At 33.6% G+C, this 15,262-nt stretch overlaps 1 pseudogene; it reads left to right on the top strand.

The window, feature by feature from the left end:
- Positions 1-1,067: 1,067 nt before the first annotated feature.
- Positions 1,068-15,262, top strand: part of LOC138891436 (probable rhamnogalacturonate lyase B) — a 95,509-nt pseudogene continuing 81,314 nt past the window's right edge.

Below are 15,262 nucleotides of genomic sequence, written 5' to 3'. Positions count from 1 at the left end.
AAGTTCAAAATTTCGAAAACATGGGGTAACTCGAGCTAGGTACCTCCGAATTAGATTCCGGGCATACGCCCAAGTCCCAAATTACGATACGGACCTATCAGAACTGTCAAAATACTGATCGGGGTCTGTTTGCTCAAAATATTGACCAAAGTCAATCCAATTGAGTTTTAAAGCTCTATTTCACATTTTAATCAATTCTTTACATAAAAACTTTCCGAAAAAATTTACAGGTTGTGCACGCAAGTCGAGGAAAGTTGAATGGTACTATTTAAGGTATCAGAATATAGAAATAATTATTAAATTTAAAGATGACCTTTTGGGTCATCACACTCGACCCCGACGAACTCTGCGAACTTCGAAATCATGCGGATGAGCTTGTAAATATATGGGGAAAGTTGAATTGGGCACACCCGATAGTAATGGTAAAACTCTTCAGCCAGGGGTAGAATATGAAAAGAATAACCTATAAAGAAGGGGTAGGACTAGAAGGTGCAGTACCTAGGGTGATGTATTTGTACCACGCCCCGCCCCGCTGGGATGATGTGTATGTGGGCGGGAATTTTAAATTTAGCCATAAACTTGGCGATGGCTGCCTATGTCATCAGCGACGCCAAAATTTCGGGGTCATCTTCGGGCATCTTTGAGAAATCTGACATATCTTTCTCCTTACGAGGAATTATTTCCTCCACCGTAGGAAAGCTGTCATCTTCAGCAACCATGGCCACTTCATCATCGTGAGGGGGAGGGGGGGGCATGCGAACCGCCAAGGGAACAGGATCAGGCACTCTCCCTGAATCATTTTTGCTCATTTTTATGTCGAGAAAATGCAAAGCGCAGAAGAGATATAAAGATATTTGAACTAGTGAAAATAGGAATGTAAGGCTGAAGGTAACAAAAGCAACAACAATGAAAGAAGGAAAGAAGAGATGAGTATTAAATGTTCGAAAAACAGTAAAAAAAACAGGCTAAAGGTCTTATGTCCCTATTTATAGGAACCTGGGCACCACGATCGAGAATATAAACCGTCAATGCCACGCACGGATATCGAAATGACATAGGGACTAAAAATGACCCAATACATCGAGAAAAGGCGTAATAATGACTCGTGGCATCGTGATGTCAATCTGAATCAGCGTAACGATAAGTTATGGTTCACGAAGCACCACTTTATCACCTCGCCAAGAATGTTACTACTCGACCTGCTCGCTTAAAAACTCTCAAAAGACAACTAGCGAAGTCTGCTCACCGAGGTCGTCCGAGAGACGACCCCGGTAATCGGAGGGACTAACTGTATGGATCAAAATCTGCCTAAGGGCATTCAACACAAAGTGATGTTGCCATAGGTAATTTGGCCGAGGTCGACTAGTAACTAATGGGATTCATTGCCGAGCAACCAATTATGGCCGAGGTCGAGTATCAGAGGGAGCAGTAACGGCAAGTTTAGTAATAGAACCTTTAAGAGAATATTCTGTTAGATATTCTTTATACTTGTATGTTTAGGTTTAGTTGAGGGCCTGCCCCTATAAAGAGAAAGAGATAGATCAGATGAGGGGATCGACTGACAAGAACTTCCTTGACAAAAACAGACTCTCTACATTTTTTACAGCAGATCCAAGAAAGGCTCCAAAATTCTTGTATCTATTTGTCATCCGTCATAGTTAGAAGAGGAACCATTTTATCCCATTCGATATTAGTTGAATCATTCTCCCTATTTAATTCAGTGCCATTCGATCTAATTAAATGCTAGATACTCCTCTTCCATTATTGATATTGGTATATTAAATTCACATCTTAAGTTATTATTATCAGCTAGGCTTAACCCCTCATTAAATAATTCAATTAGTTTAGCCAAAAATAATTACGTTTTGGTCAAACAATTATTATGCCAATTAAGTCAAAACTATTCCAAGAAGGAAAATTGTCATTAATTACTCATTTAAAGACGAAAAGGGAGCAATTTAGTCAAACATCCATTATAAAATTAATGCTATTAACTATTTGTTGTGATTGTCATTAAGTGATTCTTTTGTGATTTGTTGTGTTGTAATTACGAAATATAATATTTGTTTTATTATCAAACTTAATATTTTCTTTTCTCTAAACTCGTAGGCTTATAATACTAAGAGGAAGTTCTGGATTTTACTCTTATGGTATTTTGGAACGTTTGGAATGATGGCCAAATATTGATGTCTACCAAGGAAGAATTCTCTTCAAGCTCATAGAAGAATTGTATGTAAATACACATACTATATATGCCTTTATTATTTATTCTCTTTTTTCTTGTCCTGAAATTTTAAGCTAAAAATATTAATTTCAGGACAACTCCAGACATTTTTATCCTGAAAAATTTAAATTCAAGACGCACTGACTAGTTCTTAAATAGTAGCCCTTTAGAGTGGATATATGGTGTCATTTCTACTCAAGGGGGTGGGGTATGGTCTATAATCGTTTTCGAAATAATTAAATTTAATAGTTTTAAAATTGTTTGGGCAGATTCCAATATATGGCAATTTCAGATAAACGGCAAAGGATTATGCCTACGGCCCAAGATCGTGAAATGGGCCAGAAACTTGATTATCAGAAGCTGTTCTTCTTACAAACCCAACTAATTCTTTCATTAAAGGAGAGGTAAATTTTAAATTTTACAGTATTGTTTTAATTTTTTACCTTTTAACTTTATTTACTTACTCAAAATATTGTATTTAGGTTGATGACAAATATCAATATTCTTGTGAGAACAAGGATAATCGGGTCCATGGGTGGATAAGCCCAAATCCACGAACCGGATTTTGGATGATCACACCGAAGGCTATGTGCACAGATAGCCAGTAATAACACATGTATTTATTTTTAAGCCACTGTTTTAAATTTATTTAGTCTTTAGCCACTGCTTTAATAAATTTTTACCCGCCCGGACGAAAATACCCTTCTGCTATATAGGATTTCGCTGATACATACGCTCCTTATTCACGATCAGCAGCAGCTCAAACTTACGTGCAAACTTACGTGCAGAGAATTGTTGTGATCGTCCAAAATTGCAGAAGCTTCTCTTCCGATTTCAAATTTTTGTCTAAGTTCAGAATTCAACTTTCTCGTCCAAAATTCACCATAAAATTACAGTAAGTTCTAAAGTTTCAGATATCTCTATATGCTTTTGCGTGTTTGTGTGAATTTTTATTTCGTTACTGAAGAATAATATGCTAGGAATTTATTTTTTTTTCTTTTCTGTATTGATAACGTTAAGGACATTGCGTCCTTAACTCTGTGATTGTTCTGTCAATATTGAGGACATAATGTTAAGGATTTGGTGTCCTTAATATGATTGTTGGTCTAAAAAATATTAAGGATAAAGTGTCATGTATTTTGCAACTTGTATTAATAAAGTTAAGGACACGATGTCCTTAACTTCATGACTGTTGTTCTAAATATTAAGGACATAGTATCCTGTATTTGCAAATTATATTAATAAAGTGGACACGATATCCTTAATTTCATGACTGTTGTTCTAAATATTAAGGACACCATGTCCTTAACATTTTTACTGCACACATCAAAGTGAAGGACACCATGTACTTAACATTTTCACTGCACACATCAAAGTTAAGGATAGCTTGTCCTTAACATTTACACTGCAGATATCAAAGTTAAGGACAACTTGTCCTTAAAATTTTTACTGCACACATCAAAGTTAAGGACAACTTGTCCTTAACTTTTACAATGCACACATCAAAGTTAAGGATACCATATCCTTAACTTTTACACTGCACACATCCAAGTTAAGAATACCATGTCCTTAACATTTTGACTGCACACATTAAAGTTAAGGACATAGTGTCCTGTTTTTGCAACTTGTACTAATAAAGTTTAGGACATGATGTCCTTAACTTCATGACTACTGTGTAAAAATTAAGGACATAGTGTTCTATTTTTGCAACTTGTACTAATAAAGTTTAGGAGATGATGTCCTTAACTTCATGACTACTGTGTAAATATTAAGGATATAATGTCCTGTATTTGCAACTTGTATTGCTAAAGTTTAGGACATCATGTCCTTAACTTCATGATTGTTGTATAAATATGTCCTGAATTTCCCATTTTCTTGACTTGCAGGATGGTTATAGTTGCTTTTAATGGTAGATGGACTGCAGACTATAAGTATCTTGATCATCAAACAAAGCTTGTTCTAGTACCTGAGGCAATTCGATTTGAAGATTTCATTAACCAGGTCTTTGAAGTTATTGAATTGGATAGAGACAAGTTTGAAGCAATGATATGGTTTGATATCAATATGGGAACAAGCAAGGGAATCCTTGTATCTAAAGATTTAGATCTTCATACATGTATAGAGTTACTAAAAAGACATTCACTCTTCAAGGGCTGTCGTTTCATTGTTGATATTTCAGAAAGAGTTTTTGATTCTACAAGCACATTTGAACATGTCAATACAGAAACTCAACAAGACAATCAAGACAAATGCCAACAGATAATGGAAATAGATGTGGTTGAAGCTCAACCAATAACTGAAGAGGTGTTCAAACATTTGATTCTATTCAAGTAGAGGGACAAAGCATTATAGAGATTGACAACGAACAAGCTTTGGGTATTCAAGTCTTAGAGAGTGCACCGGTAATAGAAAAAGTTGCTGAAAAAACCTTTACTCAACTAACTAGACGAAGCTCAAATTCGAAACAAAAAGAATCCCCAACTACGATATTAAGAGAAAATGCTTCGTTGGATGAAATAAAAGTGGGATCAATATTTGATAAAAGAAAGAGTATAATTAACTGTTTTTTCAATATAGCAATTAAAGGATATTTTGAATTCAAGGTTGTTAGATCAAGCTCAACAAGAAATTCATTGAAATGCAATAATGATAGGTGTGGGTGGTGTGTGCGTGCTTTCAGAATTAAAGATTCAACACTATTCAAGATAGTAAGGAATGAGAAAAATCATGACTGTTCAGTTAACACTATGAAAGCTGATCAAAGGCATGGAACTTCAAAGTTGATTAGTGGTTACATTATCGACAATCTTCGAGACCCAAGGTTTGAAGTTACACCAGCCTTTGTCATGGCATAAATGCAAAAATTGCATGGACTAGATATTGGTTATCACAAGGCGTGGCGTGCTATTCAACATGCTTCAGCTTTAATAAGAGGAACTCCTGAAGAGAATTATGAATTATTGTCTTCATACTTGTATATGATGAAAAGCAAAAATCCGGGAACATACACTAACATAAAGATAGACGGCAATAACAGATAAACAATCAAAAAGAGTTTATTAGTCTGTTTTATAAACTTTAGGACATGGTGTCCTTAACCTGGATGTGTGTAATGAAAATGTTAAGGATATGGTGTCCTTAACTTTGATGTGTGCGGTGAAAAAGCTAAGGACATGGTGTCCTTAACTTGGATGTGTGCAATGAAAAAGTTAAGGACAAGGTATCCTTAACTTTGATGTGTGCAATGAAAAAGATAAGGACATGGTGTCCTTAACTTTGATGTGTGCAGTGAAAATGTTAAGGACATGGTATCCTTAACTTTGATGTGTGCAGTGAAAATGTTAAGGACATGGTGTCCTTAACTTGGATGTGTGTAGTGAAAAAGTTAAGGACATGGTGTCCTTAACTTTGATGTGTGCGTTATAAAAGTTAAGTACATGGTGTCCTTAACTTTGATGTGTGCAATGTAAAAGTTAAGGACATGGTGTCATTAACTTTGATGTGTGCAGTGAAAAAGTTAAGGACATGGTGTCCTTAACTTTGATGTACATTGTAAAAGTTAAGGACAAGCTGTCCTTAACTTGGATGTGTGCATTGTAAAAGTTAAGGACATGGTGTCCTTAACTTTAATGTGTGCATTGTAAAGGTTAAGGACAAGTTGTCCTTAACTTTAATGTATACAGTGAAAATGTTAAGGACATGGTATCCTTAACTTGGATGTATGTAGTGAAAAACTTAAGGACATGGTGTCCTTAACTTTGATGTGTGCATTGTAAAAGTTAAGGACATGGTGTCCTTAACTTTGGTGTGTGCAGTGAAAAAGTTAAGGACATTGTGTTCTTAACTTTGATATGTGCAGTGAAAATGTTAAGGACATAGTATCCTTAACTTTGATATATGCAGTGAAAAAGTTAACTAAATGGTGTCCTTAACTTTGATGTGTGCAGTGAAAATGTTAAGGACATGGTGTCCTTAACTTTGATGTGTGCAGTAAAAATGTTAAGGACGTGGTGTCCTTAACTTTGATGTGTGCAGTGAAAATGTTAAGGACATGGTGTCCTTAACTTTGATGTGTGCATTCTAAAAGTTAAGGACAAGTTGTCCTTAACTTTGATGTGTGCACTGAAAATGTTAAGGATATTTTGTCCTTAATTTTGATATGTGCAGTGAAAATATTAAGGACATGGTGTTCTTAACTTTGATGTGTGCATTGTAAAAGTTAAGGACAAGTTATCCTTAACTTTGATGTGTGCAGTGAAAATATTAAGGATAAGATGTCCTTAACTTTGATGTGTGTAGTGTAAATTTTAAGGATTTGGTGTCCTATATTTTTAACCTTCTGTTAAACTGTATTTTCAGGTTTCTTTATATGTTTTATGCATATGGATCATCAATAGCTGGTTGGAATCATTGTAGACCAGTGATTGATGTTGATGCAACTTTTTTTAAGTTAAAATATCGTGGTGTTTTAATGATTTCAGTTTCAAAGGATGCACATAACCAAATATTCCCACTAGCCTTTGGAATTGCAGAATCTGAAAATTACAATTCCTATGAGTGGTACTTTAGTGAGCTTCGTAATGCAATTGGGAGCCGTGATAATTTAATTTTTTTAACGGACTGGTATCAATCTATTGCACATGGCATTACAAAGGTATATCCTGAAAGCCACCATGAGATTTGTATCTATCATGTGGAGCAGAACCTAAAGCAAAGGAAAATGAAAAGTGAGGTCATAAAACTTTTCCAAAGTGCTGCAAGAGTATACATGCGCAAAGAATTTGATCTATACATGTCAGATATAGCAAAAGTTGATAAGAAGACTTTTGACTACTTGATGGAAGAACCATCGAAAAGGTGGGCACGTTCTTGTAGTCCACGACGAAGATATGACATGCTCACAACAAACATAGTTGAGTTAATAAATTATGTGCTATTAGAAGCAAGGGAGTTGCCTATATTAAGAATGATGGATTTCATCCAAGTGAAGTTACAACATTGGTTTTATGAAAGAAGAAATGAAGCAGAATGAACTTTTTATGACGTTTCTTGTTGGGTAGAAGAGGAATTAAAGAAAAAGATAGATTTAGCTTTTACTTTAAATGTTGTATAATGTTCTTACTTTAGCTTATTATTTTAATGATAATTTAACATAATGTACTAACTTATAGTTTTTCAACTTTGAAGGTCTTCCCTGTTGATTCATGGAGTTCTAGAGTTGAGGAAGAAGGAATTACTTTCTTGGTGGACTTAAACAAAAGAACATGTGATTGTTTTCAGTTTCAATTTGATGAATTACCATGTATACATGCAATTGCAGCTATCGAGAAGAGAAACATCAAGAAGTCCAATTTCTGCTCGGACTGGTACTTAAAGGAATCTTGGCTGAAAATATATGAAAGACAAATACATCCTGTAGGACATACGGATTCTTGGATTGTACCAGAGAGTGTTAAGTCACAAATTATTAAACCTCCAAATTTTAAAGTCCCGCTAGGTAGAAGGCAGAAGAAAAGGCATATTCCAGCTACCGAATCATCAAAAATAACATTCAAATGTGGTCGATGCAGAAGAATTGGTCATAATAGAACATCTTGTATATATTATCCGGCAGTCCATCCATTTTCAAGGAAGCATAGAGAATAATAGATATATCCACTTATGTTTATCTACTCTTTTAAGTTTTTGCTATAAATTGGATTCATTTAGATTGTTTTTATTTGAGCAAGTAAACATTAGCAGATGGTTATATAAAAGATGTCCTGAATTTTCAAAGTTTCTTTGTGCTTACGTGCTCTTTGTTTCTTTTTTTTTTCTGAGAGTTCAATTTACCTTTGTCGGATCAATTATTGTTTATGGAATTTTATTCTTGCCGTAAGTAAACAAGAAAATCCTTTTCTTTATATAATTTGATGCCTGCAGTTTGCTACATCTTTATTTTTAAAATGAGATTGGTACAAGTAAAACTTAAGGACATAATCTTTTACAAGTCCTGGAAATTTTAAGTATGAATCTAATATTAAGGACATAAATTTCTAAAATGTCCTTAACTTATGGAAATCTCAGATTATTATCTAGATTTCCAGAAGTTCAGGACATTTAAGAAAAATATGTCCTGAATATTATTTTCATCCTTCAACAAATCAGGACGTTTATGAACATAATGTCCTGAAGTTCTCCAACAATCAATGTATCTTTTGCTATATCTCTGCATATTTAATAAAAAACTGGCAATTTAAAATGGACAAATCAGTAGTTATAAAACTTGACATATGCAGCTTGCTAAACACAGCTTGCTACATCTTATTTTTAAAATGAGATTGGTACAAGTAGACTTTAGGACACAATTTTTTAAAACGTCCTGAATATTTGAAGTATGAATCTAATATATAGGATATAAATTTCTAAAATGTCCTTAACTTCTGAAAATCTCAGTTTATTGTCTATATTCCAGAAGTTTAGCACATTTAAAAAAATATGTCTTGAATATTATTTTCATCCTTCAACAAATAATGATGTAGTTAACTGATTCAAAAGTTCTACAACAATCAATGTGTGTTGCTTTGAATTTCTAAAAACTTCAAGACAATTTAATCAAAGATTGGCCCTTTAAAACTGTGAAAAAATGGACAAATCAATAGCTAACAGAAAGAAAGAAATTAATAACACGATGCCTTCATATTACTACTGAAACTGTAATTTAGCATAGCTGTGACCAAATAATTATGCTATGCAAACAAAATAAAGTGCCTTGTGATAATTTACAGGATATTTCAGAATTCATATGGATTCTTTACAATAATTTTATACCAATTTCACTACAGCTGACTTTTTTTACAACTACACTACAGCTCCTTTGGGCAGGAAGTTTCATTTTCACTATCATAGTCGTCGCCGACATTTTTTGGTGGTGTATCATAATCAGAATTTCTTTTTCACTCTCCATGTTTCCAAAGATTTACTGCAAGTTCTTTTCTGAAGTTTGATATGTCCTCAGGTTGGAATTTCTCCACATCCTTTCCCATCATCAACAACTCCACATACTTGATTAGGAATGCACCACAATCATTCCTAAAAAAATATGGAGTCAATTAAATAATATCTTTAATAAAATAAATCGAAAGTACATATAAATTATATAGCAAATGACAACACATACGATCCAATTTGGTGTGGTGATCTTTGCCACCGAATATCAAATTTGTTGAATGCATTTCCAAAAGACTTGTGATTTTTCTCAAACTGTGAGAACTTTAGCAAGTGGGGGATCATGCGTGCATACATTTCAATGTGTTTCATTCCTTGCTCATATGGCTCACTATATATGGAATCATACACATCAATCTTTCTCTCATTCAAGTCCAATACCCCCAAAAGAAAATGTGTCGCAACATCATTATCTTCTGAAGGAAGCCGACATGGAAAAATGATATTGTCAACCTCTGTCCAAGCAATTCCATATCTACGATTGTCACCCCACACATATGGTGTGAGAACCAACTGATTATCATCACACCAAAATAAATCTGAAGCATCTTCATTGAAATCCTTATACACAATTAGCATATAGTTATCAAAAAGTATATATGTAGTTGTGCAACGAAAAGGATGGGCGCAAGGGTGGTAGCATTCCTTCTTTCTCAAATAATACAGGGCAATGTCAATATGCTTCATAAAAAGGCAAAAAAAGAAAAAAAATCCATCAGTCATAAATAATTAAAAAATAATAAATTAAGAAGAAAGAAAACAAATGCCTTGTAAATTATCAAACCTTATCATCAAGTACAAAGCTACTATCTGCAAGCTCAAGGAAGAACATTTTGCTACTGATTTTTTGATGGTACAATTTATATGGATTCTTTCTCACACCATTATCCTCGGCATATATATCAGTTTGTCCCCTGAAAATTTTGAAAATATCAAAGTTAGAAAGTTTATAAGTTAGTCCTCAATTCCTAATTAAGGACACTTAGTTCTGAACTTACAGTAACAAGGTCATAAGTTTAGGACACTTGGTCCTGAAGTTAGAGTTGCAAATTCAAAATTTAAGGACAGGTAGTCCTTAACTTACAGTTACAAGTTCAAAAGTTAAGGACACTTGGTCCTGAACTTAGATTCACAAGCTCATAAATTAAATTCCTAAACTTAGAGTAACAAGCTCATAAGTTAAGGACAATTGATCCTGAACTTAGAATGAAAGTGCAAAAATTAAGGATACTTGGTCCTGAAGTTAGAGTTGCAAATTCAAAAATTAAGGACAGGATGTCCTTAACTTACAGTTACAAGTTCAAAAGTTAAGGACACTTGGTCCTGAACTTAGACTTACTAGCTTATAAATTAAAGGACAATTAGTCATGAACTTAGAGTAACAAGCTCATAAGTTAAGGACAATTGGTCCTGAACTTAGAGTGGAAGTTCAAAAATTAAGGACACCTGGTCCTGAAGTTAGAGTTGCAAATTTAAAAATTAAGGACAGGCAGTCCTTAACTTATAGTTACAAGTTCAAAAGTTAAGGACACTTGGTCCTGAACTTAGACTTACAAGCTCATAAATTAAAGTCTTGAACTTAGAGTAACAAGCTCATAAGTTAAGGACAATTGGTCCTGAACTTAGAGTGGAAGTTCAAAAATTAAGGACACTTGGTCCTGAAGTTTGAGTTGCAAATTCAAAAATTAAGGACATGTAGTCCTTAACTTACAGTTACAAGTTAAAAAGTTAAGGACACTTAGTCCTGAACTTAGACTTACAATCTCAAAAGTTAAGGACACTTAATCATTAACTTAAAGTTACAAGCTCAAAAATTTAGGACATTTAGTCATGAAGTTAGAGTTGGAAGCTCAATACACTTAGTCCTGAATTTAAAATTACAAGTTCAAGACACAAATGTAAACAATTAAGAAATAATGAATACATTTAGGGACTTACACTTTTTTGCGACCTTTCCTTTTCTCCTTGCCCAACCACCCAATAAATTTCTTCAATAAGTTTTCATTATCTTTGGCATAATAAAAAATACATGTACGAGTATATTTTGATTTTATCCAGACTGTATACTTGAGAGTATTTTCATTGTGCGCCATCGATGTTCCTCTTTTTCTTTTCTGTTCAAAAGGAGATTTCAATTGCACCCTAAGCTTCTTATTCCTTTTCCCTCGACCAAGTTCTTCTTCAACATTTTCTTCAACCTCCATAGACAAACCCTCATCAATGCTCATTTGTGTAGTCGTAGGAGTAGAAGTAAGAATAGCAAATGATGGACCATCAAAACCAATACTATCTCTCTTCCTTTTCCTAGTATATTGGTTAGCGGCTTTATTTTTGTTTTGCTCTGCAATCAACACTACATATACATTAGTTTGCTGTAAGTCGTCAATTCTATGAATTGTCAAATGAAGAGACAAAAACTAAGGACATAATTTTTGAAATGTCCTGACAATTTGAATTATGAATACAATATTAATGACACAATCAATACCTGTGTTGGCCACGTTGCCTTCTTATATTTCTTTAATAGATAATGGAGCTGACATATTGCTTGCATTTTCTTTATCTTGCAATTGTTCTCCATGTTCTTCGATTGCAAGTTCACAAGATTCTGCAAAATATTTACATGAGGTAACATAATTAGTACTTGTTACTAATCTTTGATTAAAACAAACATGTATAAGATGAAAAAAAAACTCCATCTAACCTTTTGCAACTGTCAAGATCATGCCAGTTAAATCATTATCTTGACTGATATTTTTTTGGCTTCCAATATTGTCTGTAAGAGAGAGAGGTGTAGAGATATCATATGTTCCTTCTATACATTTGCAAACAATCTCACTTATTCTTGTTCCTTGGGTATTTTCTATGTCTTGAGATTGTCCTCCACTTCTCTCTTTTGAAATTTCATCATCTTGATAGTCTACTCCATCTTGTGTAGTCGGAGGAGTAGGAGTAAGAATAACAAATGATGGACCATCAAAACCAATACTATCTCTCTTCTTTTTCCTAGTATATTGGTTAACAACTTCATTTTTATTTTGCTGTGCAAGCAACACTACATATACATTAGTTTGCTGCAAGTCGTCAATTCTATGACAAATTGTCAAATGAAGAGACAAAAACTAAGGACATAATTTTTTAAATGTCCTGACAATTTGAATTATGAATACAATATTAAGGACACAATCAATACCTGTGTTGGCCACGTTGCCTTCTTGTATTTCTTTAACAGACAATGGAGCTAACATATTGATTGCATTTTCTTTATCCTGCAACTGTTCTCCATGTTCTTCGATTGCAAGTTCACAAGATTCTGCAAAATATTTACAAGAGCTAACATAATTAGTACTTGTTACTAATCTTTGATTAAAACAAACATGTATAAGATGAAAAAAAACTCCGTCTAACCTTTTGCAACTATCAAGATCATGCTAGTTAAATCATTATCTTGACTAGCATTTGTTTGGCTTCCAATATTGTCTGTAAGAGAGAGAGGTGTAGAGATATCATATGTTCCTTCTATACATTTGCAAACAATCTCACTTATGCTTATTCCTTGGGTATTTTCTATGTCTTGAGATTGTCCTCCACTTCTCTCTTTTGAAATTTTATCATCTTGATAGTCCACTCCATCTTCTTTCCTTGCAGCTTCAAAAGATTCTGTAACATTTACAATTAATACTTGTTACTAATAGTTTACTAAAACTAACATTCAACATGTCATGAAAATTCCATCTAATCTTGATTGGCATCATTTTGATTTCCAAATTTCTCTTTAAGTGAGAGAGGTGTAAATAGATCATATATTTCTTCAACACATTTGCATACAATCTCACTTATACTTGTTTCCAATGGATTTTCTAAATCCTGAGATTGTACTCCAGATTTACAAATTATGTCTGTTATACTTGTCTCTTTTGGATTTTCCTAGTCTTGACATTCCATTCCATCTTGAACTTGCACTCCATCAAAATATTCTACACACATTTGTAATCACAAAAAAGTTTATATGTATTATGCTACTGAATATAAATTTCAATGATAACAAATACAAAAACTGTATCTAACCTTTCCCAATTTCGATGCCAATATCGATTTCATCTTCTAGATGCGCATCTCTATAATCGCTTTCATAATGATCTTCTACATGCACATCTATATCATCACATTGATCATCAACTGCATCTTTGCTAATTGGAATACTAGGTTCTCTCTCTATGGTCCTTTCATGAGGTTTGTCAAGAAGCTTCAATAAAGTATCAATCTTTGATCCTAGGTTTTTCTTTAAAGCCTCTGAGATAGTATTTAAAATAAGAATTAGAATGTTAGCTGCTTATAAGTTACGGACATTGGTCCTTAACATAGAGGTACAAGCTCACAAATTAAGGACAAGTGTTCCTTAACTTAGAGTTACAAGAACAGAAATTAAGGACATGTAGTCCTAAACTTAGAGTTACAAGTTAAAAAGTTAAGGATAGGTAGTCCTAAACTTAGAGTTACAAGCTCACAAATTAAGGACACTTGATTTTTAACATAGAGTTACAAGCACAGAAATTAAGGACGGTTAGTCCTGAACTTAGAGCTCCAAGTTCAAAAAATAAGGACATGTAGTCCTGAACTTAGAGTTACAAGTTAAAAAGTTAAGGACATGTAGTCCAGAACTTAGAGTTACAAGTTAAAAAGTTAAGGACAAATAGTCCTAAACTTCAAGTTACAAGCACAGAAATTAAGGACAGGTAGTCCTGAACTTAGAGTTCCAAGTTAAAAAAATAAGGATATGTAGTCCTGAACTTAGAGTTACAAGTTATAAAGTTAAGGACATGTAGTCCTGAACTTAGAATTACAAGTTAAAAAGTTAAAGACAGGTAGTCCTGAACTTAGAGTTACAAGTTAAAAAGTTAAGGACATGTAGTCCTGAACTTAGAGCTACAAATTAAAAAGTTAAAGACATGTAGTCCTGGACTTAGAGTTGCAAGTTAAAAAGTTAAGGACAGGTAGTCCTAAACTTCAAGTTACAAGCTCACAAATTAAGGACACTTGGTCCTTAACTTAGAGTTACAAGCACAAAAATTAAGGACATGTAGTACTGAACTTAGAGTTACAAGTTAAAAAATTAAGGACAAATAGTCCTAAACTTCAAGTTACAAGCACAGAAATTAAGGACAGGTAGTCCTGAACTTAGAATTCCAAGTTAAAAAAATAAGGATATGTAGTCCTGAACTTAGAGTTACAAGTTATAAAATTAAGGACATGTAGTCCTGAACTTTGAGTTACAAGTTAAAAAGTTAAGGGCAGGTAGTCCTGAACTTAGAGCTACAAGTTAAAAAGTTAAGGACATGTAGTCCTGAACTTAGAGCTACAAGTTAAAAAGTTAAGGACATGTAGTCCTGAACTTAAAGTTACAAGTTAAAAAGTTAAGGATAGGTAGTCCTAAACTTCAAGTTACAAGCTCACAAATTAAGGACACTTAGTCCTTAACTTAGAGTTACAAACATAGAAATTAAGGACATGTAGTCCTGAACTTGGAGTTACAAGTTAAAAAGTTAAGGACATGTAGTCCTGAACTTAAAGTTACAAGTTAAAAAGTTAAGGACATGTAGTCCTAAACTTCAAGTTACAAGCTCACAAATTAAGGACACTTGGTCTTTAACTTAGAGTTACAAGCACATAAATTAAGGACAGGTAGTCCTGAACTTAGAGTTCCAAGTTCAAAAAATAAGGACATGTAGTCCTGAACTTAGAGTTACAAGTTAAAAAGTTAAGGACATGTAGTGCTGAACTTTGAGTTACAAGTTAAAAAGTTAAGGACAGGTAGTCCTAAACTTCAAGTTACAAGCTCACAAATTAAGGACACTTGGTCCTTAACTTAGAGTTACAAGCATAGAAATTAAGGACATATAGTCCTTAACTTAGAGTTCCAAGTTCGAAAAATAAGGATATGTAGTCCTGAACTTAGAGTTACAAGTTAAAAAGTTAAGGACATGTAGTCCTGAACTTAGAGTTACAAGTTCAAAAGTTAAGAATAGGAAGTCCTAAACTGAGAGTTACAAG

The sequence above is a fragment of the Nicotiana tomentosiformis genome, chromosome 5 (assembly GCF_000390325.3).
Source record: "Nicotiana tomentosiformis chromosome 5, ASM39032v3, whole genome shotgun sequence".
NCBI classification, from domain to species: Eukaryota; Viridiplantae; Streptophyta; class Magnoliopsida; order Solanales; family Solanaceae; genus Nicotiana; species Nicotiana tomentosiformis.
The sequence above is the reverse complement of the archived record's forward strand: the minus strand, read 5'-3'. Positions and strand labels throughout refer to the sequence as shown.